General features: G+C 36.4%; 1 long non-coding RNA gene across 7 annotated transcripts in view; it reads right to left on the minus strand.

Moving 5' to 3' along the window:
* Positions 1 to 27,475, minus strand: part of LOC309641433 — a 382,184-nt gene that overhangs the window by 328,062 nt on the left and 26,647 nt on the right. Inside the window, exon 4 of one of the 7 annotated variants that reach the window (XR_014252611.1) lies at positions 7,459 to 12,406. The exons of 5 other annotated variants lie outside the window; for them this stretch is intronic. This is a non-coding gene — a long non-coding RNA (uncharacterized lncRNA). One more of the 7 variants, XR_014252612.1, reaches the window with a different exon arrangement.

The following is a 27,475-nucleotide window of genomic DNA, read 5'->3' on the forward strand; positions in this document are numbered from 1 at the left end:
AATTGACATTTATACAATCCCTCAATCAACAACAACAGAATATACATTCTTTTCAAGCTCACATGGAACATTCACCAGTATAGACTATATTCTTGGCCATAAAGTATATCTTAACAAATTTAAAAGAGTAGAAGTCATGTTCTCAGACCACAATGGAATTAAACTACAAATTAATATCAGAAAAATAGCTGGAAAATCTCAAAGTTTTTGAAGATTAAATAACACCCTACCAAATAACACATAGATCAGAAAATAAATCTCAAGAGAAATTTAAATATATGTTTAACTAAATAAAAATAAAAATACAATTTATAAAAATTTGTGGAATTCAGCAAAAGCAGCACTTAGAAGGAAATTTATAGCATTAAAATTCATATATTAGAAAAAATATCTAAATAAGTAATCTAAGCTTCAATTTTAGGAAACTAGAGAAAGGAGATAAACTTAATCCTAAAGCAAGCACAGGAAAAGAAATAATAACAATTAGAGCAGAAAGCAATTAAATTTGAAACAGGAAAACAACAGCAAAAATTAAAAAAAAAAACAACCAAAAGCTGGTTCTTTGAAAAGGTCAATGAAATTTATAAGCCTCTAGCCATACTAACCAAGATAAAAACAGAACACAAATTACTAATATCAGAAATGAAAGGGGGCAGGCAATGGACATTAGAAGGATAATGGGGTACCATGAACAACTCTATGCCCACAAATTTGATAACTTAGATGAAATGGACACAAACTATCCAAACTCAAATGAGAAGAATTAATCTGAATAGACCTATCTATACCTATTTAAAGAAATTGAATGAGTAATTAATTCTTCCAAAAATGAAATTACCAGGGCCAGATGGTTTCACTGGTGAATCTACCAAACAGTTAATGAAAAAATAATACCAATTCTCTTCAATCTCTTCCAAAAAACAGAATCAGATGGACTATTTCCTAGCTCATTTTATGAATCCAGCACTTCCTTAATACTAAAATCAAATAAGGACATTACAAGAAAGGAAAGTTTTTAGACCAATATCTTTCACAGATGGAAAAATCCTCAACAAATACTAGCAAATCTAATCCAACAATAAATTTAAAAAATTATAAACCATAATCAAGTGAAATTCCTTCCAGGTACACAAAGGTTGGTTCAACATTTGAAAACCAGTTCATGTAATCCATCACATCAACAGGCTACGGAAGAAAGAAAAATCATATGATCATATCAATCGATGCAAAAAAAAAAGTATTTGACATAATCCAACACCAATTCATTATAAAAACTCTCAGCACAGTAGGAACAAAGGGGAATTTCCTCAACTTGATGAAGAACATCTGTAAAAAATCTATAGCTAACATCACATTTAATGGTGAGAAACCAGCTGTTTCCCCCTCTAGGACTGGAACAAAGACAAGCATGTCCCGTCTCACCATCCCTATCAACACCATTCTTGAAGACCCAGCCAGTACAATAAGGCAAGAAGAGGGAATAAAAGATGTACAGATTGGGAAAAAAGAAATAAAATTGTTTTTGTTCATGGATGACATGACTGTCTATGTAAAAACTTACAAGGGATCAACAATAACAAGAAAAGTATCCTGGAACTAATAAGTGGTGGTTATAGCAAGGTTGCAGGATATAAGCTTAATACACAAAAACCAACTGCTCTCCAACATGCCAGCAACAAACAATTGAAATTTGAAATTAAAACACAATACATTTACAACACTGCCAAAAATGATATACTTTAGTATAAATCTAACTATAAAACTCTAATGAAAGAAATTAAAGAAGATCTACTTACTGTATTTTAATTATTCTCCTCCATTAGGAAAGATGAATACAGTAATGGAAGGGGGAAGGAACTATTTAGTTGACCATCTATTATATGCCAGATATTATGTAAAAGCACTATTTAGATTATTACTTTTCACAATTACAAAAATCCTATGACAGGGGCTTCCCTGGTGGTTCAGTGGTTAGGAATCTGCCTGCCAATGCAGGGGACACGGTTCGAGTCTTGGTCTGGGAAGATCCCACATGCGGTGGAGCAACTGAGCCCGTGCACCACAACCACTGAGCCTGCACTCTAGAGCCCATGAACCACAACTACTGAGCCTGTGTGCCACAACTACTAAAGCCCGCGTGCCTAGAGCCCGTGCTCTGCAACAAGAGAAGCCACCACAATGAGAAGCCCGTGCACCACAATGAAGAGCAGCCCCTGCTCGCTGCAACTAGAGAAAGTCCACATGCAGCAACAAAGACCCAATGCAGCCAAAAATTAAAATTAATTAATTAATTAATTAATTATTTAAAAATCCTATGACATGGATATGACTATTACAGTTGTAGAGCTGAGGAAATTGAAGCTTGGAGAATAGCTACAGGGGATGGTAAAAACCTTATGATAAAATATTATGCAGCTTTAACAATCATATTTCTGGAAAATATTTAATAATATAGTCATGTTATAATGCTAAGTAAAAAGAAATTCAAAGATTAGTATTCAAATCTCTGTATACCATATGAGACAAATTTATTAAAAGTTATAAAACTTTTAAAATAAACTTGGAGATACTGCTCTATAATTCTGCAAAAAATACATCAAAACAGTATGTGGATCAACTGAAATGCTCATACACTGCTGGTGAGAGTATAATTGGTATAGTCAATTGGTAAACTATTTTAAAAGATCTACTAAATTTGCCCATATGCATATTCTAAAGCGCCAGCAATCCCATTCTTAGGTATATACCTAACAGGTATACATTCTGTTCATCAAATGATACATACAAGAATGTTAATAGCAACCGTATTCTTAATAACCCAATTCTGGAAATAATTCAACAATAATATACAGTATAATGGATAAATACATTCTGGTATATTCATACAATGGAAAACTATAAAACGATAGCAATGAATGAACCACAGCTACATGCAACACAGATGAATCTTGCAAAGATATTTTTGAGCTAAAGGAACTAGACATAACGTAAATAATTCCGAATACATAAATTTCAAAAATAGACAAAACTAAGCTCTGGTGTTATTGACTAGAGGGATTACTACTTAGAAGACAGCAGGAGACATTCTTCTGGAGTGCTAACTAATGTTCTGTTTCATTAGCTCAGTCATAGTTACATGGGTATATTCACTTTGTGAAAATTCATTGAGTTGTACAACTATGATTTTGCATTTTCTGCAGTATTCAATTATTCAAGTAAAAGTTTACTAAAAATATTAATTGTAGTTATATTACATAATGAGAAATGCATTTTTCATTTGTTTTTTATAGCTTTCTGTAGTTTCCAAATTATCTATGATGTTTCCTTTTGAACAGCTTTATTGAAGCATAACTTAACATGGATGAAATCAACTCATTTTAAGAGTACAATTCAATGAAGTTTGGCAAATGTATAAATATGTGTAACCACCACCACACTCAAGATACAGAACACCTCCATCTCCCCAAAAGTCCCTAATACCCTTTTGAAATAAATTCCCTTCCCACCGCAGTCTGATCACTGGTCTGCTTTCTGTTGCTATAGTTTTGCCTTTTCTAAAAATTGCACATAAATGAAATCGTACAGTATGAAGTTTTTTTGTGTCTGGCTTCTTTCACCTTATGTGATGTTTTCAAGACAGTTCCATGTTATTGTATGTATCGGTAGTTCTTTCTTTTACTGAGTAGGATTCCATTGTATGGCTATAGCACCATTTGTTTATTCAGCAGCTAAAGGACATTTGGGTTGTTTTCTTTTTTGCTATTATGAATAAAGTGACTAGGAGCATTTGAATACATTTCTCTTTCTCTTGGATAAATAACTAGGAATGGAATTTCTCAGCTTTATATGTTTAATTTTATAAGAAATTGCCAGACTGTTTTCCAAAACAGCTATACCATTTTGTATTTCCAGCAGCAACGTATGAGAGCTCAAACTATTCCACCTCCTAACACTTAGCATTACTGGTTATTTTCATTTTATGTGGTAGCATCTCATTGTGACTTTACTTTGCATTATTCTGATGACTAGTGATGCCATTTGTATATATTTTGGTGAAGTATCTGATCAAATATTTTGCCCATTTTTTAATTGGACTGTCTTATTGTTGGGATGTAAGAGCTCTTTATATATTCTGAATACAAGTCTTTTGTCAGATACATGTCATTTTGTCTTTTCATCTTCCTAATGATGTCTTTCAATGAGCAAACAGTTTTCATTTTGATGAAGTTCAATTTATCAATTTTTTAAATGCTCTGTCTTGTTTGGGCAATGTTCACTGTATAGAAAAAGCATGTTATATAAAAGGGAGCTGACAATGACTAAAAGGATCAATCTAAATGGGGGTGATTCAAATCCATAGATTTAAACCATCTATTTGAGTGACTGAAATGGACTGTTTGGAGAAAGAATAGTGTGAATACAAAGAAGGTTGAACAACCTTGCTCATAATGCACAACTAAAAAGGTATTTGGTTTAGGGTACAGGGGAAAAGAAAAGGATCAATTTCATAATAGATGTTACTACTTTAAGACAGCTTAGTCTCAGTTTAGAGAAATTAAACCAAACATGGTTATCTTTGTTCAAACCCTCCTTCAAAATAACGTGCAAAGCAAGAGGGAATCAGCTCTTCATGAATGAAGAGTAGTAAAGGGAGAAAAACTCTTTTTCATAAAGAAAATGGTAGGAAAAATAATACAAAGGAGAATTTGGAGAATGGTTTAGCTGAATCATTAAGCCGTATTCTGGATAGGAAAGACAGAAAAAGATATGCTTTTAAAATGAAAACACAAATTTAATTGCAGTACACATCAAGTTTGGACTACATGTGAAATAAGCAAAAATAACTACTATTAGACACTTTTTTTTTTTTGAGACTAATATGAGTCCTGCCCCACAGAGCTTTTTTTTTTTTAATCAGTTTTTTAATTGAAGTTGATTTACAATGTTGTATTAATTTCTGCTGTACAGCGGTGATTCAGTTATACATATATACACATTTTATTTATTCTTTTCCATTATTTTTTATCATAGGATACTGAATATGGTTCTCTGCTATACAGTAGGACCTTGTTGTTTATCCATTCTGTACATAAAAGCTTATATCTGCTAACCCCAACCTCCCACTCCAACTTTCCCTGAACCCCCTCCCCCTTGGCAACCACCAATCTGTTCTCTATGTCCATGATTCTGTTTCTGTTTCATAGATAGGTTCATTTGTGTCATATTTTAGATTCCACATATAAGTGATATCATATGGTATTTGCCTTTCTTCTTCTGACTTACTTCACTTAGTATGATAATCTCTAGTTTCATCCATGTTGCTGCAAATGCCATTATTTCATACTTTTATGGCTGAGAAGTATTCCATAGTATGTATGTACCACATCTTCTTTATCCATTCATCTGTTGATGGACATTTAGGTTTCCATGTCTTGGCTATTGTGAATAGTGCTGCTATGAACATAGGGGTGCATGTATCTTTTTGAATTATAGTTTTGTCTGGATATATGCCCAGGAGTAGGATTGCTAGATCACATTGTAATTCTATTTTTCATTTTCTGAGGAACCTCCATACTGTTTTCCACAGTGACTGCAACAACTTACATTCCAACCAACAGTGTAGGAGGGTTCCATTTTCTCCACACCCTCTCCAGCATTTGTTATTTGTAGACTTTTTAATGATGGCCATTCTGACTGGTGTGAGGTGGTACTTTATTGTAGTTTTTGATTTGCATTTCTCTAACAGCAATGTTGAGCATCTTTTCATGTGCCTATTGGCCATCTGTATTTCTTCTTTGGAGAAATGTCTATTTAGGTCTTCTGCCCATTTTTCAATTGGGTTTTTTTGTTGTTGTTGAGTGGTATGAGATGTTTGTATATTTTGGAAATTAAGCCCTTGTTGGTTGCATTGTTTGCAAATATTTTTCTCCCATTCTGTAGGTTGTCTTTTTGTTTTGTTGATGGTTTCCTTTGCTGTGCACAAGCTTGTAAGTTTGATTAGGTCCCATTTGTTTATTTTTATTTCTAATCCCTTGGGAGACTGACCTAAGAAAGCATTGGTACAATTTATGTCAAAGAATTTTTTTTTAAAACATCTTTATTGGAGTATAATTGCTTTATAATGGTGTGTTAGTTTATGCTGTATGACAGAGTGAATCAGCTATACATATACATGTATCCCCACATCTCCTCTCTCTTGTGTCTCCCTCCCACCCTCCCTATCCCACTCCTCTAGGTGGTCACAAAGCACCAAGCTTATCTCTCTGTGCTATGCAGCTGCTTCCCACTAGCTATCTATTTTACATTTGGTAGTATGCATTAGTCCATGCCACTCTCTCACTTCATCCCAGCTTACTCTTCCGCCTCCCTGTGTCAAGTCCATTCTCTACATTCAAAGAATGTTCTGCCTATGATATCTTCTAGGAGTTTTACGGTGTCACGTCTTATGTCTAAGTCTTTAAGCCATTATGAGTTTATTTTTGTGTATGGTGAGGGTGTGTTCTAACTTCCTTAATTTACATGTGGCTGTAGAGACACCATTTGCTAATGGGTTTTTCTAATTATAAGTTGCATTTTTTAACACCCCATATCAGTCAGTAAGCTAACATTCCACATCCTCCCAGACATGTGTAGACAAAGTCACTGTGCCCAACATCACTTTTAATTCATGTTATAAAACCCAAGAAAATATAATTTTTAAAACCTTAGAACATTGATAGGCTTTACAGCTAAATTAAAAACAGAATGAGAGGTTGACCTGTTTTCTCAGTATTTCTAGTGTTTTCAGAAACACTATATTTAATCACAAGCACAAAACCAATTGCCAAAGTTTAAAGATAGACAAGATTTAAAATGAGCTCTCCCTTGAAACTGTAACTTCAATATAAAATTGAGGGTTTCCCCTCCTCAGCCAGGCAACTTCATAAGGATAATTTATTCATCTCTAGGAGAAAAATAAATTAATAAGCTTAATGTATACTGTAATGTTATTTCTAGAGAAAGAGTAGATGGTTAAAGAAAATGCATACAAGCTCATTATTTGATATTTTCAATAAAATTGTGATTCAGATAGGGAATACATTTTTAATGTTGCCTTTTCAATGTATTGAGGTTTTTTTTTTTAAGACAGAAAATCTTTCCTAAATTAGATTTTCTTTTAATTCTCCAGGATACTAAAGAAACAAGAGAACAACTTGCTTTCGATAAGAACTTTCTTTTAAATGTGACAGAGAGAGACCCAATTTTCCCAGCTAACTGGATTAGAGTAATTCTAAATAATTTAGCCTCCATTTACAGTTTGGGCAAGTTCATTATATATGAACTCCCAGCAAGTACTCTCCTTAAACTCTTTTTGATCAATTAATGAGCACTTTTAAGTAGGAAATGTACAAAATCTCCATAGACTATTGCTCCAAGTAGTTTTCCTCATATTTTTATTCATGTCTTTATGCTAAGAAAGGGAACTAAAATTTGTTGAGGTCTAGAATATGCACTCCTCAAGAGTAAATCAGTTTCTTACTAGAAATAAACATCTCACTAAAATGGAAACTTTTAATTTTATTGCAGTATAAGTTGATTTACAATGTTGTGTTAATTTCTGCTGTATAACTAAAATGGAACCTTCTTGAAGGTAGGAATTTTGTTATTCACCACTATAACCCCAGTTCCTAGAACAGAACCTGGGACACAGGCAGGTTCAATAAAAATGTATCTCTGTCTGCCTAGCACGTACCAGAAGATTATTAAATACTTTAATACATTATTTAATACATTAATATCCATAAAAATATGAAAAAAGCTCTAGACAAGGTAAACGAAATTATGTACATATACAAAGATGCTAATACTACACTTGATTCCAGGTTTTCACCACCTTCAAAATGATATCTTGGTTTATTTTTTTTAAATTGGTTTCTGACAATAAGCCAATCACAGGTCACTCTTTTATACAAGTAAATCATTCTCTTCAGCAGAAAATGACTATTATCATTTCAATCAGATGAAAAACTGATTATCAAAGAAAGAATAGGTAACTTTCCCCAAATCTCTCAACTGTTAAGTGATGTTAACTTATTCAAACCAAGGCCTTATAAGCTCCCAAGCATAGTACTGTGACATCTGGGTCACATAAACCAAATGTAAATTCAACTGGATCTCAAAGACACATTTCATTGATCCTTCTCTCCATGCCCACCTTGGCTCCAGACTCTCTGATTGCCTCTTCATGTGACAATAATTCTCCAATATCATTTTAAAGAGGGAGAACAGAATGGTAATTCAGCACAGTTGACTTCATTTTAAAATTACTGATAGCTTAGTAATTTCTTTCAGATTCACAACTTAGTGTTGTTACGTAAATGTTGAAGATTTTTGTCAAATTGGGAAATCCTATATGGTAGAGTACAAAAAGTGATCATAAATTCTTTTCAGCAACACCCACAATGAGTGGTGTCTATTTTCACACTCCTTGAACCTGGGCTGGACTTGTGATTTTCTTTGATTAATAGAATATAGCAGCAGTAACACTGAGTTATTATCCCAGGCCTCAAGAATCCTTGCTTATGCTCACTCTGTGAATGTGAACAAACCTTGGTGCTTTATAGAGGATGCAATACCTTGTAGGGAGAAGAAAAAGCATTGGCCACCTCAACTGAGATCTTAGACTTATGATCTACACCACAGAGAGCAAGATGAGCCATCTCACAAAGGCCCAGGCTAAGTTGCCAACCACAGAACAATGATTTTTTGTTTTAAGGCAGTAAGTTTTGGGAGGTTTGTTATGCGGTATTAAATAAATGATACCTTCTCTTCTAAAGTTTCTTTTGTCTATGGTTATTACAGATATAATCAATACTTGTAGAACCACTACAGATTTGCCCTACAGAAGTTCTGACAAATTCTCTTTCACACAATTTCCACCAGAAAAATGCAAAATATATCTGATGAATTTACGCACTGTATTGTTAACTATATTCCTGACAGGTGAGAATATTGATAGGAACCAAATCCTCCAATTACAGTTTTACACATCTGATGATTAGAAAAATTTTCTACAGACTGGTTTCTGGCTCCATATATTTTAAATCTTGTTTTGTTCCACTGCACACATACTTTAGATACTGGGTACCTTAAGCATATTCATATCAGTTTGGCCACATACCTGTGAATCATAGCATCAATCAAGTTGGCAGAGTGGGCAAGAGGTGTATTTCTGGAAGCTATTCTTATGCCAGAATGAGGAAATAGTAACTTAAATATATGGGAAGTAATGGTGTGGATCACATAAATATATTCCATTACACTAAAACAAAACATATTCTCCACTCAAGTTTCCTTCAAACAACATCTGGGGTCATTCTAAAACCATCCAAAAGTAGGAGAAGTGTAATGGAAGAGACGTAAGAGTGGAAAAAGACAGCAAACTTAACTGATTGCTGTTACATATCTTGCACAAATTTTACAAAAGTATATGGCAGTGTGAACAGACTGCATTCACTGGAATGATCTTCATCATGGAAGGGACCCTAAAGATTAAGTTTCCTTAGCTTCAAGGTAGATCCACCTCTGATCTTCCCCCTCTTCCTGGCTTCCTCCTCCTCTCAGTCTCAGAAGTAGCAGCAAATCTTTCTCCCTATATTTAAGCCCCTTTGGAATATTACTTTTCTAACCTAAGCACTTTTCCAATTTATGGTCACATCCATACTGTTTTTACCTTCTACTTGCCTCACACTCCAGAACTTAAATTTCATGGCAGTGTAAGCTACCAGAAAAAGTAATGGCTTGAGTGTGATAATGGTGACTGACAATTTCATCTCCAAACTATTTATCAGTTCACGCTCCATGTATCGGGATTCACGAGAACATGACACCTCTTGTCAGTAAAACAAAAGGATCTTGTGACAGCATTTCAATTGAATTTCTCACCCGGCACTCACCACATTAGCACTCAGTTAAAATAACTCCATTCATTATTTCAAAAAACACACAAAAATGGATGCTCTAGACAAGGTAAATGAAATTATATACACATACCAAAAAGCTAATACTGCACCTGATTCCAGGTTTTCACCACCTTCAAAATAACCTGTCTTGTTTATTATAACTTTTTTTATTTGTTTCTGACAATAAGCCAATCACAGATCATTCTTTTATACAAGTAAATCATTCTTTTCAGCAGAAAATGACTAGCGTGCAGAACAGTCAGCAAAACTTGTCAATCTCAAAGTTCAAACTAAACTGTCTCTCAGTTACTTTTAAATCTCTGCGAAAGTGTCAGTCCAAAACTCTAAGTAAACCTTCAACTGGCTTGATTGCCACCTTCATAAAATATGCAGCTCAAATTTCTGATGGTTTGGGTAACTTCCCAAAAGTTGTCTGAGGAGTAGGCCATCCCTGTTCTCCAAAGTTTCTTTTGTTTCTGTTCCCAAGAACACTTCTTAGCCTTCAGGAGACAGCGGAGCATGGTGGTCAAGGTCATGGGCCAGACTAGGGTGCGTTTGCCTCAAAGCTCTGCCATTACAGGTGGTGGGATTTAGGCAAGTTGCTCAAATCCTCTGAGCCTCAGTTTTCTAGTTTATTAATTACAGATAATAACACTATGTTCTTTATAGAGTAGTTGTGTGGATTAAATGAGATGGCATAATACATAACTTAGCATGTTGACTCGCAAGAAAGAATAATCACTTCTCATTATTCCCATTTATATTTTCTCATTATAATCATCATTTTGATCTGAGAAACAGCACTGGAAAAGGGAACAGTGAAAATGGAAAAATAATTCAACCTGCCCTTCTAGGATTGATCCCAGCTTCCTATTTCAACCACCTGCACTGAGTCACTCCAAGGCAAGTTTTCTATTGCTCTTCCCTTGGGTACCACTTTAGTTCTAAAGACGTGGCTTCTGTCTCTGCAGTTCATCACATATATCTTCTGCCAAATATATTTTCTTTATATATATGTTCTTCTAAAAGAATAAGTACAAAGGCAAAAAATAAATTTAGTCTGTCAAGCTGTATTGAAAATGCTAAATCAATTTTTAGGAAAGGAAAATACTGAGAAAAACTTCCAAAATAGAGATTTGAAAATAGTTTTCATTTTTTAAAAAGTGCTGGTAAAGCCTTAATGAACCTGAATAATGTCCTCCAAACACCAGGCAACTTCATCATCATCAAACATTTATTGAGTGCCTACTCAATTCCAAACACTGTGTTGGATCCTGGAAATACAATGAGGTAAATTACAAGGCACCTGCCCCAAAGCAGCACCTGCCCCAGTTGAGGACACAGGGCCAAACCTTGAAAAGATACACTATAAAGTCTAGAACGTACTTTATACTTTCAACAAGAAAAAATCAACAAGGCAGACAAAAAGTGCCTCAGCAGATGAGACGATAAGGCAATACCAGGGCCATCAGTAAAATTTTTACACAGCAAGTATAATTTAGACTTGCTCTTCACTAAAACATGAGGAACTGAGACCTCGAAATTTTGAATTAGGCACAGTGACCACTTCAAAGGCTGACATCAAAATAATGGTCCCGCTGGCCTCTCTGAGGAATTCTCGGTTTTATTCACTCCTGCTGTCCCCCAAAGCCCAACTCAACCCATTGTTGATCTGGATGATCAGACTCTGGTCTCTGAATTAGATCAGTGTACTGTTTATAGAGGTCAAGGTCACACACTGTGTGAAGTCTTACCCTTCCAGTTCTCTTCCTCCTAAGATGTTACGATGGTAATAAGGGAAGAAAAATGATGGCTAACTCTTCCCTCCATTTTTGTCTGTCTGGACTCTCTGACCTGATGAAGTAAGGCTAAGCTTAGGGCCTATTCTCCCCAAGGGAAAGCTTGGTCCTCTCTCTCTCTTCTCTCCTTTCTCTTTCTTTTTCTCTTCATCTGCTCTTTCTCTTCCACAAGGCAGCCAAATCAAGAGGGCTCAGGCAGGGCACATTAAGACATTGGGACAGACTCTCTGTCTTCAGCTGCCCTTATGTTTCACACCTTGGCACTGGTGAGTGAATTTTCACCACATGAGATAGTAAGATCCAAATGTGAAATGGATATTGTGGTAGAAATGGTCAGAACAAGACTTTCGGCCTTCTTTGTTTCCACACCACTGAAGCCATTCCAGTAGATACAAATGAGGGAACTTTTGTGGAACTCTGGTTGATTCCCACTGGCTCTGCTTTGAGTTTGGGAAAGAAGTCCCAGAAGTCATTCCAATGTGATGTCACTATGCTCTGCTGGTCAATGTATCCTGCACACACGCTTTCTTTGAGGCATTCTCAAGGAAGAATGACCAAGACAGGGAAGGATTTGGATACTCCTGAGTCCTCTTGCCAAATGCCATCCAAGTATCATATTGACATCAACGTTAACAGCATCCATTCCTTTATTCTGAATAGCTCTGTCTAGAAGGCATAAGAACAAGTAAATAAGAATATTATATTCTGTCATGAATGTGTCCTCCATTTGACTTTTCAAAACATGAGTGAACCGTTGGAGAGCAGAGTTGAACTCCTCTTATACCTGACAGTAGGAGCACGGGAACCCGAGAGACAGACATCCTTTTATTTTCCATGATTACGTGTTGACCAGTCAAACAGAAATTTCTTCATCTTCAATTTTAGAAACAAAAATAGGCAGATTCACATGACAGATCATACTCACTTTACTAGAAAAGCTAAAAGCTGGGGGTGGGGGTGAGGGGTGGGGAATAGTCTAGTTGTTTTTTCTAGTCAGGTGCATCCAGGCCAGAGAAAAGAAAAGTGGAAGGGAGTGGGTAGGCTGGCGGCAACAGGTCCAGTCCTGCTCTCTCCTAGCTGGCCCTGGGGGTAGTTTCTGAACCTAATTTTGGCTGTCTCCACAGCAATCCTTAGAATATGAGGAATTTAACATCTCTTGTTCTCAGTTTTTGGCCTTAACTGAAAATCCGAGACAACAGGAAAAAATCTCACTTAACAACCTATTAAATTTGTATACTCGCTCCAAATTCTCTAAAATGTCAGCAAAAATAGCAATATATAAGATAAACTCTGGAAATGCCAAAATAATCAATGAAATATCATAATCATTAAAGTTTTCTTCACAGTTGGAAAATTATCAAACCTCTTTGCTTCAAGCAGTTCTGATTTTATTCTCAAAGGCCTCTATTAAAAAATATGTATATACAATATATTTATAGATGTGTATCACAGTCAGAGGATGTGCCAGATAGACATGCCTACCCAGAGAAATGATAATATTCACAAGTCAGTTACTGAGTTTCCCTTTAAACCCTTTGGGCTGGCTATTTGTCATCTGGCGTCATTCCCAGCCTTCTGGAATCTCCTCTGAATCACAGGATGGCTGGGAGGCTGTAAACTACATCTCACAGATTTCCTTTCCAGCTGCTTTCTAGTGAGATTCTGCCAATGAAAGGCACTGTTGGGGGACTCAAAGGCAAGAGGGAAAGAGAAATCTGTGTGGGTTTTTTTCTGCATCAGCAAGAGGGGCAGGGGTAAGTGCAGGCTCTGGGGTCCTGCTCAGGCAGGACCATTCCACAGCAGCGGCACAGGTGGTGCCCCGTCAGCCTCAGCAGTCCGACGCTTCTGGCTCCAGCTCCAGGAGCAGAAGCTGCCGCCGCTGCAGCAGGAGACCGCGGGCTCCTGGGTTCCTGCAGCCTCAGTGGGGATATGGGCTCCTCGCTGCCTGCAAAGGGCAGTGACAGGTGCAGCGGCAGCCAAGCAACAGCAGAAGCTCAACAGGGCTCCTCAGCACAGCAATCCTGGGCTCTGGGTAACCCCGCTTCCTCTGCTGCTCCTCCAGCCAGACAGGTGGTAGGCGGGTAACCTCACCATCCCCTCTGCACTCTTTCAGTCTTTCCAATTTCAAAACCAATTCCTTATATGTTTCCCTCGTTTTCCTGAAGGAACACTTAATAATACGCCTTCTCTATCTCTTTTAGTACTAACGAATCAAGGGAAAACAACAAAGATATATATATAGTTAATTTTCATATAGTATCTGCACATTTGATAAATGCTGTAAAACTGTACAATTTAAAAATAACTTAGAGGGCAGAATTAGTAGATCTCTGAAGTGAAAAACGTTAAAGTTACAGAATTCAGGTTAAACTTGATGGATTAAACACATACATTCAATCCTGAATACCACTAAAATAAGAGTAAATGAAAAAACAATGTACAGAATCACAAGGACAAAGAAAATGGAACAGGGACTGAGACAGGAGGGACAGTAGACAAGAGATAAAAACATAATTTTGTAAGATGGAAAGGACATGGACTAGTGAAATCTGATTAGCGGAGCTCAGAAAGCTGAAGCAAAGGATTCAAGCAGCAAATCATCAGAAAGGTCAGGAATATATTAAAAAAAAAATCAGAAATCCAAGTAGCTTAAGACTTAAAAATTGTAACAAATCAACAGAAATCAACAAAGCTATGCTTTCTAAAATTTTTAGGTAAGTTATTTATAACCTAAAACTCTATCCTCAGCTATATTTCAATCAAATGCAAAGGTAGCATTAAAATATCCTCAACATGTAAGATCTTCAAAAATTTTATCTTATATGCAGCCTTTGTTAAAAAAAAATCCTAGAAAATGTGCTCCATCAAGACAAAGAAATAGACCAAGTAATGCGAAGACATAAAATCCGAGAAACAAGGAATTCAATACAGGGGAAAAAGAAAAAAAGAAAGAAAGAAAGAAAATGCCCAGCAGTGACAGCCCAGAATGTCAGTTAGGGTCTTTGGCCTAGAGTGCAATGACTCCAGATTTGTAAGGAGGATAGTGGATTCCAGGAAAAAAAAAAAAAAAAAAAGAGAGAGAGAGTGGAAGGGGAGAGGGAGGGAGGCATAAACTTTACTGAAAGCTGTTTTATAGTTCTTTGAGAAGGTCTGGGGCTAAAACAGTCATAGCGACCTAGATGACAAACCAAATGATGGAACAAAAACTTGTGAAAAGGAGAGAAGGAATGTAATCAAAGTACAATACAAATTTAAATTTTAAGTATTAATGTATCAGAAAAGCATGATATAACTATAGTGGGAGAATAGGAGGAGAAATAGGTATATGCATTGAAATTAGGGTTGAGGAGGCAGTGTAAAAGAGATAATCCTAAACGTCTATAGAAGGAAGCTAATAGATACTGTCAAAAATTAAAAACAAAAATAAACAGAACTAGCAATAAAGTATGGTACTAGAAATTGGGAGGCAAATACCAGATTAAACAGCTAAAAGAGATTGAAAAAGTTTGCCTGAAGAAAATGAGAAGGGGACAGGGGTTTGCTTATATTTATTTGTTTGTTTTTAGGCTTGTAGTACTGTTTGGCTTTTAAATTTAAGGATAAGTATTACTTTGAGAATAATAATTAAATTTTTAAGAAGTAAATAAACGATAAGGAGTTTGGGTAATTTCATATATCTGCAGTACTCTAATCAATAATAAATTGGAACATATGAAAATCAATCTACATTTTCTTTAATGAAATTAAACATTAACTGTTTAATATATTCCTTGCAATCTTTATGCACTAATATACTTTGCGATTTCGATAATATGCAAAGATAAATTGTAGCCCAAATCAGGTAAAACTATACATTTTGAATTGAGTGGACGTCAATTTATTTTGGTTACTAAGGTATTCTGTTAGTACCAAATTCATTCAATACTACATAATGAATCATCCTAAAACAGAGTGACTTAAAGAAATGGTGATAATTTTATTATTATCTTAGTTCTGGGGTTCTTGCTCGGTGTCTCTCATGCAGTCATATTCAGATGACAAGGGTGGCTGAAGCTCGAGTAATCGCAAAGGCTTTCGCACATACACATGTGGCAGTTGATGCTGGCTGTTGTCCGGGACCTCAAATGAGGCTGTCAGCTGAAATATTTACCTATTCACAGCCATTCCATGTGTTCTGGCTTCGTCACAGCATAGCAGTTGGGTTTTAAGAGTGAGCATCCTAAGTGGACAGGCAGAAGCTTTACCACCTTTTATGGCCCAGCCTCAGAAATCACATAGCATTATTCCCCCACTCCCAATCACAATTCCCCTAAACTCCAAAGGAAGGGAAAATAGATCACCACTTCTCAATGGCAGGAGTGTCAATGTCACATTGTAAGAAGAGCATATGGGACAGAGAATGTTTTGCAGCTATTTTGGAATATACAATCCACCAGAGGTCTCTTTGTTCCAATACAGACAAATCTACATTAACATAATGTTAAATAAAAAGCAACTATCTTTAAAAGGAGACATGCTTAGGCCCGCAGATTTCAAACTGGGATATGCGTGCTTTAGGAAAAATAATTTTAAGGAAATAATTTCTGGATCCTATGCTTCACATGTACTCTTTCCAAAATTTGATTGCCTGAGAATATTCATGCCAGTTGTTTGCAAAAAGAGAGGTGAGCCTATCACTCATTTTACCTTCTTACTATGGTACATTGAACCTGAGGGCAAAAATCTCCAGATTTTCAAATAGGACAATTCAAAATATTAGTGTTGGTGTTGAGAAAGTAAATGACTAATAACTGAATCATAAAATCTGGAATTGGTTTCAATTCTTTGCCTTTAACAAAACTGAAGGAAGACCTAATTAAAATGACAGCTGGTAGATCATTAAAAATAATTTTTGATGATAGATAACTATGTTATTTTGGCATATAACTTGGAAGGAGTTCAAATGTTTGAGAGACATTGCTAAAACAAAACTCCATTCTCATCTACTTATTTATGGGAATATGTTTTCTCAGATCTTACATCCATAAAATCAAAAATAGAATAGAATAGAATAGAAATTGTTACTGAGATTTGTCTCATCCTAACATGTAATTTGAATCCACTCACACATGTTTATTTATTGAACAAAAAATAACCCTACTATCTGAATAATGGACACATTTCTAATAATTTTTATCTTTATGTTTATTATCTAAAGGTACAATTATTTATGCTGTTTAGGTTAACTTTGTATTAAAAAGTGTGATGAAAATCCAATTCAGAAGAAATTTTAACCCTTGGAGTCTGTCACAAATTTTTTAATTACTTTTCAATGTACATATATATCTTTACGGCAGGGAAAAGTGATCACTAAAAGACTTTCAGGCAGAAAGAATATATTAAAATAGGATAAAATTTTGGAAAAGTGATATGGAAATAGAATTTCAGAGAGAAAAAAATAAATGAAGAACTTCTGACTATTAAAATGAGTTTGTTCAAGTATTTTTATATGGATTATGGTGGGAATCAAAATGGATACATTTCAAAGAATGATGAAATTTTTATGTCGATGTTCACAATTTTCTGTAAACTATATATTTTAGAAATATTTAGACTTATGATGAGAAATTTTTGAGGTCAACAAAAGTTTCTGAGAAGGGATATAAGTTTTCAAAATTTACTTAAGACTGCTGATTTAGAATCATCCAAAAAATATGAAATATGGTCCTAATTTAACAGCAAGTATTTTACATAAGAGTTATTTTTGTTTTTAGCTAAAAGAAGGAGCCTCTGAACATTTTCATATCCTGTTCAACTAAAGCTGTTTTTAATTGTACATTATGTATGTAACTGTGAGGCAATTCAGTAGAACAGTAAAAGAAGAAATTCTTGTTTTATTAAACCTGGCAGAAGATGGATATGGTTTAATTTTTTTATTATGCCTAAGACTAATTATTTAGAGCTGAGATTTCTGGTTTTACTTAGAATTTTTTTACATACATGAAGGAACATATCTAGAATTAAAAATCTACACTGTTATATTTTTGAGGAATATAGGTCAGAAATATAGAATATGGTAGAATATGGTCAGAATATGGTAGAAATATAGAAACAAATGCTTGTCCATTTCTTTTGAAGATTATTGGTGATATGTACTGAATGTAGGATCTGGAAATCCAGATATGTACTCCTGGCTCCCTTTTCAGCGCCTCAGTGCCCACAAATAGTAAGTTTCACGTAATCTTAATGATATTAGAATCCCAAGGCTCATCATGGTGCCTGACACAGTACAGATGCTCAATGTCTCTTTGTTGAATTATTGAATGAATGTAAAAACTGGGATTCATTCATTTATGAGTTGGTCAGTAAGCCTTTTCCACTTTTAGAAATTTTCTATTAAAGTGAAAATTTACATTTGAGTTATATCATCTGAACAGTGGTTCCCAAAAGTCAGCCCATAGTCTGACTGCATCAATGTCACCTGGAGTGTGTTATAAATTTAACTTCCTGTACTCTCACCCCATATTACTAAATTACATACTTGAGGGGGTAAGGTCCAGGAATCGTTTTTAATGGGCTCTCCAGTTGACTGTCATACAAGAATAGACAGGAAGCTGGAGAACAGGAAGCTGGAGAATCGATTTTGGAAACAAGAAAAAACAGGGCAGATTCATTCAGAAAATGAGAAAGCAGGAAATTCAGGCAGAGTCTCAAGGGAAAAAATAGTTTGGTCAGGGTACCATTGCTGGAAATAAAACAGTGCCAAACATTTGTCACTCTGCTCAAGATTCAAATTCAAGGAAGAGAATGACTATGGGTTTACCGTGGGTCATGTTGGTATCCCGTTTAGGGTGGGGTCAGGGGCATGATTAATAGTTCTGCTAGAGTGCATCTGATGGAGAAGAGACTTTTTCACAAACATAAATCAAAATGCTGCTAGAAATCAGAAAATTTGTCTAGGAAGCCCCAAAAAAGTTATGTCTGTACACAATGGAATGGGGTGACTTATTATAAAGTAGCACATACCCTGTCAACAGAGAACCAAACACTAGACTGTCACTCAACCTGAACACTATGGAAAGGATCTCTGTATCAGGAGCAGTTAAATAACTTTGATGTTTTTCCCCCATTCTGAGTCTGTGGCTCTGTATTACTAACTGAATTCCCAAATTTTCCAGTTCAGTTTTTAAAAATTAGACAAACATTGTTTAGAATCCTTTGGAAAAACTAAACAATTGACTGCATTTAACTTTTTTGCTGTTACATGTTTAATGACAGAATACGTGGTAAAGTCTATTGTAGGGAGGAATAACCTATAACCATCTGCTCAGCTCTTGGCCCTTTTAGCCAGCTTGACCCTTTTCACTCATCATGTGCCCACTGTTCCATAAAGAAAAACCTCAGTCATCTTATCCCCTAGCAATGCTAAATGAGGAAATTGCCAAGGAACCACCTGTTCATTCCCAAATGGCTTTTGCTTTTTTCCTGATTTTTTGGCTAAAAGAATTCTGACTCTGCAAATCTAACATCTTTTCTTTCCTCTGACTTCTACAGATTTAAAGTTCATATTTGCCAATCCCTTTGGCTCACAGCATTCTCATAGTCCTGAGTAAGAACTGCCTACTCCTTGTCATCCTGAAACCTAATTAATAAATCCCTTTCTCCAACTTCTTTCATGTTGTCTGGGTCATTCACCAATTCCCATAGAAGCAGGTAAGTTTAACTATGTTCATAAATCTGGTTGGATATGGAGATGCTCACTGGTTAACATCCAAATAATTAAATAACTGTAACCCCCCATCATTTTTCAGGAATTTAAATGTATATGAGTTCAGTTTTTCTGACTCATGTCATTATTCTTTCAGTGATAGAATGGACATGGTACACTGCTCTGTGAAGAATACCTCATTACCTTTCCCAGTTCTCTGAATTTCATAGTGTTGACTAAAAATATCTTTTCACGAGAAGAGAATAGAAGAACAGCACTCAAGAGAGTTGTGTTTTCCATCACATTGATCTCAGTCAGTAGACTCCACTGCATGATTGAGCTGCATGCTGCTAATAAATCAACAAACATTACATCTGTTCTCACCTGCATTTCAGTCTTTTGTCTGTGTGCTGAGTGATAGTTAATGTTAAACGATGAGAGGAGTTGCCTTTTCTTTCTTTGTTTTGTTTTGGATTATTTTCTTTAATACATTTACCAATGACCAGTCTCTTCAAAAATCCAAATATACTGATGATCTATGTAACATATCCAGGAAAATAGTTTTATTTCTCTTAATAAAAATATTACCTATGCAGTGACTCAATTCTTAGACTATGAAAACCAACTTTTTGACAATATGATCAGGATGTGCTTCACAGCTTTTATCAGTGCCACAAAAAAGTCAAATGTAAAATAGGCCTATAATAAAATTTCACTGGCTATTCACTGAATTCTATTCACACAGGGTGGTGATACTGGCTAAAGCAAATGAAAAAAACATAAAAGGTAAATCTTATGCCATAAGTTAACTCCTGAATATACTTTGGTTCCAGGTACTAAATTAACCGATAATTATGAGAATTGTTGTTGGTGTCTAATGCTAAAGTGTATGTACTCAATAGACAGATAAATTCTCACCTGGCAAGAATATAGTTCCTGATTAACAGATGAGGGATAACAGGAAATTCTATAGCTAGATGTAAAAGGTGATAACGGCAGAAGCACTGCAAAAGGACATTGTATTATTCAGGGTTCTCCAGAGAAACTGAACCAACTGTCGACTGAAAAAAAAATGCACAACGTGAGAGTTGTGAGTTAAGTTTTATTTGAGGCAAAGTGAGGACTATTGGCCGGTTGACAGCGTTTTAGATAGCTCTGAGGAACTGCTCCAAAGGAGCAGGGGGGAAGGTCAGTATATATGTGATTTTGGTGAAGGGGGATACATGCAATCAAGCACACAGTTCGGCAGAAAGTTGCTGCTAGTCTGGTGAAGGTTACTGCTAGTCACGAGGAGCAGATGTCTCCATTAATGATTTTAGTGCTTTTCCAGATGTGAGGAGATACAAGAATTTGGGCTCATAAAATCTTCTCCTGAAATATCTAACTACCTGAAGGCCTGTTCTGTCAGCTTTCCCTAGACCACAGAGTGCCTCATCCGATCTCTACCCTGAACTCCTTTCAGGGTGTGTTGAAGGTCAGTGGCTGCAGCAGCTAGTGACTTAATCCTTGTCAAGGCAGATGGCAAGTGTCAATTTTTAGTTGGCACAATAAAAGAATGAGATGTATCATAAGGAACAGGCTCACATGATTATAGAGGTTAAGTCATACCATCTGCAGTCTACACACAGGAGACCCAGGAAAGCGGTTGGTATAAATTCCAATCTGAGTCTAAAGGCCTGAGAACCAGGAGTGATGATGATCTAAGTTTCAAAGGGCAGGAGAAGACTGATGTCTCAGCTTTAAGTCCGGCAGAGAGAGAGAATTTGCCATTTCTCCATCATTTTGTTCTACTGAGACCCTCAATAGGCTGGATGACGCCCACCCACAGTAGGGGAGGGCGCTCTGCTTTAGTCAGTCCACCAATTTGAATCTAGCATTAGAAGATCTGATTTGAAGTCCTGACTATATCACCATTCATGTCCTTGAGCCTACGTTTCTTCCTCTGAAAAATGAAAGTAGTAACACCTCACTCACAGTGTGATGGAGTAAGCCAATGGATATAAAATAGATGTAAATGTACCTTGTAAATTTTAAAGTGGTTTAGAAATATAAGGTACTATTACTTCTGTTTGTTGTTAGTGCCACATAGGAAGCTATCAAGGCCAGGAAAGTACAAATTTAAGACAAAACCTTTGTCGGGAATTCCCTGGTGGTCCAGTGGTTAGGACTTCGTGCTTTCATTGCTGAGGGCCCGGGTTCAGTTCCTGGTCAGGGAACTAAGATCTCACAAACCGTACAGTGTGGCAGAAAAAAACAAAAAAACAAAACAAAAAAACAAAACAAAAAACAAACAACATTTGTCAAAGTGATTTCATTGGAGGAAACGATATAAACAAGCTTAATGAGCTGTCTTATGCTTTTGGACACATTTGTAGGTAAAATATTACCAAAAAGTATTAAATGAAAGCGTCTACTAAAGAGGTTATGCTAAAACAGACATAAATCCATTCAATAAGAATTGATATATATAGGCAAAACCAGCAATGCCTGAACTGTTATCCAAGCAAACTGTCTCAAAAATTAAAATAAGCAATTGGAATTACTATCTCAATACCAGGACAAGTGAATGTAATGGGAGTGCTTGTCCTAGAGCATCTAAATGTTCTTTGCCATATCCCTGTAAATACCTGGTTAAACGAATAATTTATTTCAAAAATGGAATAAGCCATTCCTTATGTCAGTGATAGAAAAGACGTCTAGAGAAAAAGAAAGAATAGTGATGGAAATGAGCACACAGAATAGCTCCTACTTTAAAAGCTATGTAGACTTAGGCTTCCCAGAAGTCCCAGACCTGTCATTCTCCTAGCTACTATCACTCCTTACACCAAAGCTGTCAGGTTTGAATAACAGAAAATCTTCAGTTGCTTTCTCTGGTTACTGAGTTCACTGAGAGAGACACAATTTAACTATTCCACCTTAGTCTTGGTTCTTTCTTCCCTGACAGATCCACCTTCTACTGAGAATGATCTTCCACAGCATTGAGAAAGGAGAGTTGGAGAAAAAGAGTATAAGAAATTTGAACTAAGGGTCTGGTAAAATAGTTAAATGATAAAATTTAAGGAAAAACAATTTCTCCGAATGAGAGTTTTCTCCCAAGTCTTCTTAAGTTGGTTAAGACTCTACCAGTCTATCAGTCACTTAAGCTAAGAATTTGCTCTTCGATCACCTTTGCTTCCTTTATCCCCACAAGTTATTAATTGCCAAATCTTATTATTTATAGGCACAGACTGTGGGAGTAATATCTCTTGTCTCTTCCTTTTTAGCCCCTTTTAACATTCTAGTTTGTTTCCACATTATTTTCATGAAATCATTACAATAGCATCCCAACTGGCCTCCCTCCTCAAATTTTTCTCACACTCTAATCTATGCAACACTTCCTGATGTATCTCCCCTATTCACACCATTTTCCAAACCAAAATCCTTCAGTGGCTCAACACGGCATACAAAATTAAGTCCAAATTTCCTAGGCTAAAAATTAAAAGTCTGAAAATTCCAAGTGTTGGAGAGCTTGTAAAGCAATAGGAACTCTCAGATACTGCTGGTGGACGTGTATAGATACGTCTATTTTGGAAAGCTGATTCCCAGAATCTATTAAAACTGAATATGTGCATATCCTGTAACCCCCAAATTCTACACAAACAACAGTCATTTTGATACATAAGTTGTGGTGTGAATATTCTTACACTGGAATACTTATAAAACAACGAAAATAAACTACAGATACATTCAACCGCATGTATAATCTCATCAACAGTACTGAGTGAAAGAACTTAGACACAACATAAATACTATCTAATGACATTTCTATAGAATTCAAAAACAGGCAGCATTAACCTACGGTGGTAGAAGTCAGTGGTGTTTCCTTCAGGGAGAAAGAAAGGTGCAGTGTTTGAGAAGAGGCATGAGTGGGGTAATGTGTTGGTAATATTCTATTTTTGAGATCTGGGTAGTGGTTTCTCTGATGTGTTTACTTTGTAGTAATCCACTGAGCTGTATACTTATGTTTTGTGCATTCTTTTGTACATTTAAAAAAATATATAAGTTCTTAGCTCGGCTCTTAAGGTTGACCACAATCTTCTCCCTACCTGTTTCTCCAATATCTCTCTCTCACCTCACTAAATGTTATGCTTCAAATATGTCTTAGTCATTTCAGGCCACTATACAAATTATCATAGACTGGATGGCTTAAGTAACATTTATTTCTCCCAGTATGGAGGCTGGGAAGTGCCTTCAGATTCAGTGTCTGGTGAGGGCCCACTTCCCAGTTTGCAGATGGCCATCTTCTTACTGTTGTCTTCAAGTGATGGAAAGCAGAGAAAGGATCAAGTTCTTTCAAGTCTCTTCTTAAAAGAATGCTAATCCCTTAAAAAGACTTCACCCACATGACACAATTACCTCCCAAAGGCCCCATATCTTAATACCATCTCACAATACCATCTCACTGGCGGTTAGGGTTTCAACATATAAACCTGAGACAAGGGAGGGAACAAATATGTAGTCCATGACAAACTCTACTGATTTATTCACTCATCCCAGAAAAGGTTCTATCTTTTTTCCGTGACCAGGGATTGAACTTGGGGCCACGGCAGTGAAAACACCAAGTCCTAACCACTGGACCGCCAGGGAACTCTCCAGCTTCTGTTATTTTTTAACCTTGTTTTTTTGCTCATGCCATTTCTCACTGAGAATCATCTCCCACATCTCTTCATATCAAAATTCTATCTGCATTGGCATAAAAACAGACACACAGAACACATAGATCAAATGAAACAGAATAGAAACTCAGAAATAAATCCACGCATATTTGGTCAATTTATAACAAAGAAGCCAAGAATATACAATGCAGAAAGAATGGTCTCATCAATAATTGGTGCTGGGAAAACCACACAGCCACAGGCAAAAGAATGAGACTATACCACTATCTCACACCACACACAAAAATCAACTCAAAATGTATTAAAGACTTGAGACCATAAAACTTACTTACTTAAAAACTTTAGCTTACTTTCAGTAAGACCTGAAACCATAAAACATCTAGAAGAACATAGGGGATATGATTTTTAACACTGGTCTTGGCGATGATTTTTTTTGGATTTAGTACCAAAAACAAAGGCAACAAAATCAAAAATAAACAAGTGGGACTACATAAAACTAAAGACTTCTGCACAGCAAAGGAAACCATAAACGAAATTGAAAGGCAACCTATGGAACGGGAGAAAATATCTGCAAATCATATATCTGATAAGAGGTTAACATCCAAAATATATAAAGAATTCATAGAACCCAATAGCAAAAGCCCAACCTGATTTATAAATAGGCAGAGGAACTGAGTAGACTTTTTTCCAAAGAAGACATACAACTGGACAACAGGTATATGAAAAGGTGCTCAACATCACTAATCATCAGGGAAATGCAAATCAAAACCACAATGAGAAAACCTTATACCTGTTAGAATGGCTACTATCAAAAAGACAATGGATGACAAGTGTTGGAAAGGATGTGGAGAAAAGGGAACCCTTGTGCACTGTTGGTGAAAATGTAAATTAGTGTAGCCCCCTATGGAAAACAATATGGAGGTTCCTCAAAAATTAAAAATAAAACTATCTTATAATCCAGCAATTTCACTTCTGGGTATATGTCTGAAGGGAAAGAAATCATTATCTTAAAACGATATCTAGGGACTTCCTTGGTGGCACAATGGTTAAGAATCCACCTGCCAATGCAGGGGACACGGGTTTGAGCCCTGGTCCGGGAAGATCCCACATGCCGCGGACAGCAACTAAGCCCATGCACCACAACTACTGAGCCTGAGTTCTAGAGCCCGCGAGAGCCACAACTACTGAGGCCACATGCTGCAACTACTGGAGCCGTGTGCCTAGAGCCCATGCTCCACAACAAGAGAAGCCACAGCAATGAGAAGCCCACGCACCATAACGAAGAATAGCCCCCGCTGGCCACAACTAGGGAAAGCCCGTAAGAAGCAACGAAGACCCAACACAGCCATAAATAAATTAATTAATTAATTAATTTTAAAAAGATATCTGCACCCCCATGTTCATTGCAACATTATTTACAGTAGCCAAGACATGGTAACTACCTAAGTATCCATCAACAGATGAACACATAAAGAAAATGCAAAACAATGGAATATTATTCAGCCATGAAAAGGAAATTCTTCCCTTTGCAACATGGACGGACCTTCAGGGCATTATGCTAAGTGAGACAGGTCAGACAGAGAAAGACAAATACTGCATTATCTAACGTATATGTGGAATCTAATGTGTGGAGGTTTTGCCCACATCATCAAGCAATTCTCAGACACCAGCTAGGTGTTCTACAATTCAACTTAATTCTGACACTGTCTACCCAAAGATAGTATTAGATTCCACAAGTTAAGGGATCAATCCCACAAGACTGTCCTCGACTTCAGGTGCCAATCACAAACCCAGGTCATTACCTAGGTTTCTGATTAACTGGCTATAAATCACAGGTTCCCATGACCCCCTCCTTGGGTCCCATTAATTTGCTAGAACAGATCACAGAACTCAGGGAACTAGTCTGCTTGCTAGATTGCAGTTTATTACAAAAGATATTAAAGGATACAAATCAGCAGCCTCATGAAGAAGTACATAGGGTGAAGCCCTTAACAAAGGAGTCTCTGTCCTAGTGGGGTTTGAGGCCTGACTTAGTAGTATGTAGAAGCATTTTGGTTCACCAACCTGGAAGTTCTCCAAATCTCCTCCTTTTAGTTTTAAGGAGGATTCACTATATAGGCATGATTGATTGAATCACTGGCCATTGGTGATTGATTCAACCTCCAGCCCCTCCCCAGAAATCAGGGGGTGGGACTGAAAGTTTCAACCCTCCATTTAAGGTTGGTACCCACAGTAACTACCCCAACCCACATTTTTAGGGGATATCCAAAAGTCAGCTCATTAATATAAACTCAGCTGTGATTGAAAGAGGCTTGTTATGGATAACAAGACACTCATTTTACCTTTATGGCTCCGAAGTGTTTTCAGGAACTGAGGGCAAGAGACCAAATATTATAATAAAAGATGTACCCATTGCTCTTATCACTCAAGAAATTCCAAGGGTTTTGAGAACTGTGAGCCAGGAAGCATAGACGAAGACCAAATATATACAAGAAATACATCTGAGTGACCAATTATATATTTCTTACAAATCACAATATTGCACAGCCCAAGACAAAATTGTGTTGTGAAACCAGAAGTTGTTTCTTCCCCAACTTTCTTCCATTTCTCATGTCTTCCTCCACTCTCACCCCTGCCCATACTGTCTCCTTCCTCTTCTCCCTTCTTTCTCAGAGATCAATACTGACACAGAACAGGATGTAGATAGATAGATAGGTAGATAGATAGATAGATAAAGATAGATAGACTCAACATTTAGTATAAGAAATTGGCTCATGTTATTATGATGGCTGACAAGTCCCAAGATCTATAGTTGGCAAGCTGGAGACCCAGGAGAGCCCGTGGTGCAGTTCAAGCCCCAAAGCTGGTAGGCTTAAGACTCCATAAGAGCCAATGTTCCATCCAAAGATAGGAAGAGACTGATGTTCCAGTTCATCAGTCAGGCAGGAGGAGTTCCCTCTTACTCATGGGAGGGTCTTCCCTATTTTCTATTCAGGCCTTCAATTGACTGGATGAGACTCACCCACATAAGGCAGGGCAATCTGCTTTACTCAGTCTACCGATTCAAATGTTAATTTCATCCAAAAACACCTTCACAAACATACTCAGAATAATGTTTGACCAAACATTTGAGCACCCCATGGTCCAGATCAGTTGATACATAAAATGAGCCATCACAACTGCCTTCCCAGCTTTTCCCTCTTATTTCTGGAAAAAAAGTACTATATTGTTCCTTTAGAAAATTTATACATCTTCACTGTCAAATGTATAGATTGTATAGGATTGAACATTTTTACCTCCAACTCTAAAAGAGAACCCTAAAATTATCCAGATATTCTATCCACTTGACCACAGTGCTTGCTTGGTACAGAGATAGACAAGAGTTAATAGAGT

Source organism: Balaenoptera physalus (genome assembly GCF_965194825.1).
Source record: "Balaenoptera physalus genome assembly, chromosome: 1".
Classification (NCBI taxonomy): Eukaryota; Metazoa; Chordata; class Mammalia; order Artiodactyla; family Balaenopteridae; genus Balaenoptera; species Balaenoptera physalus.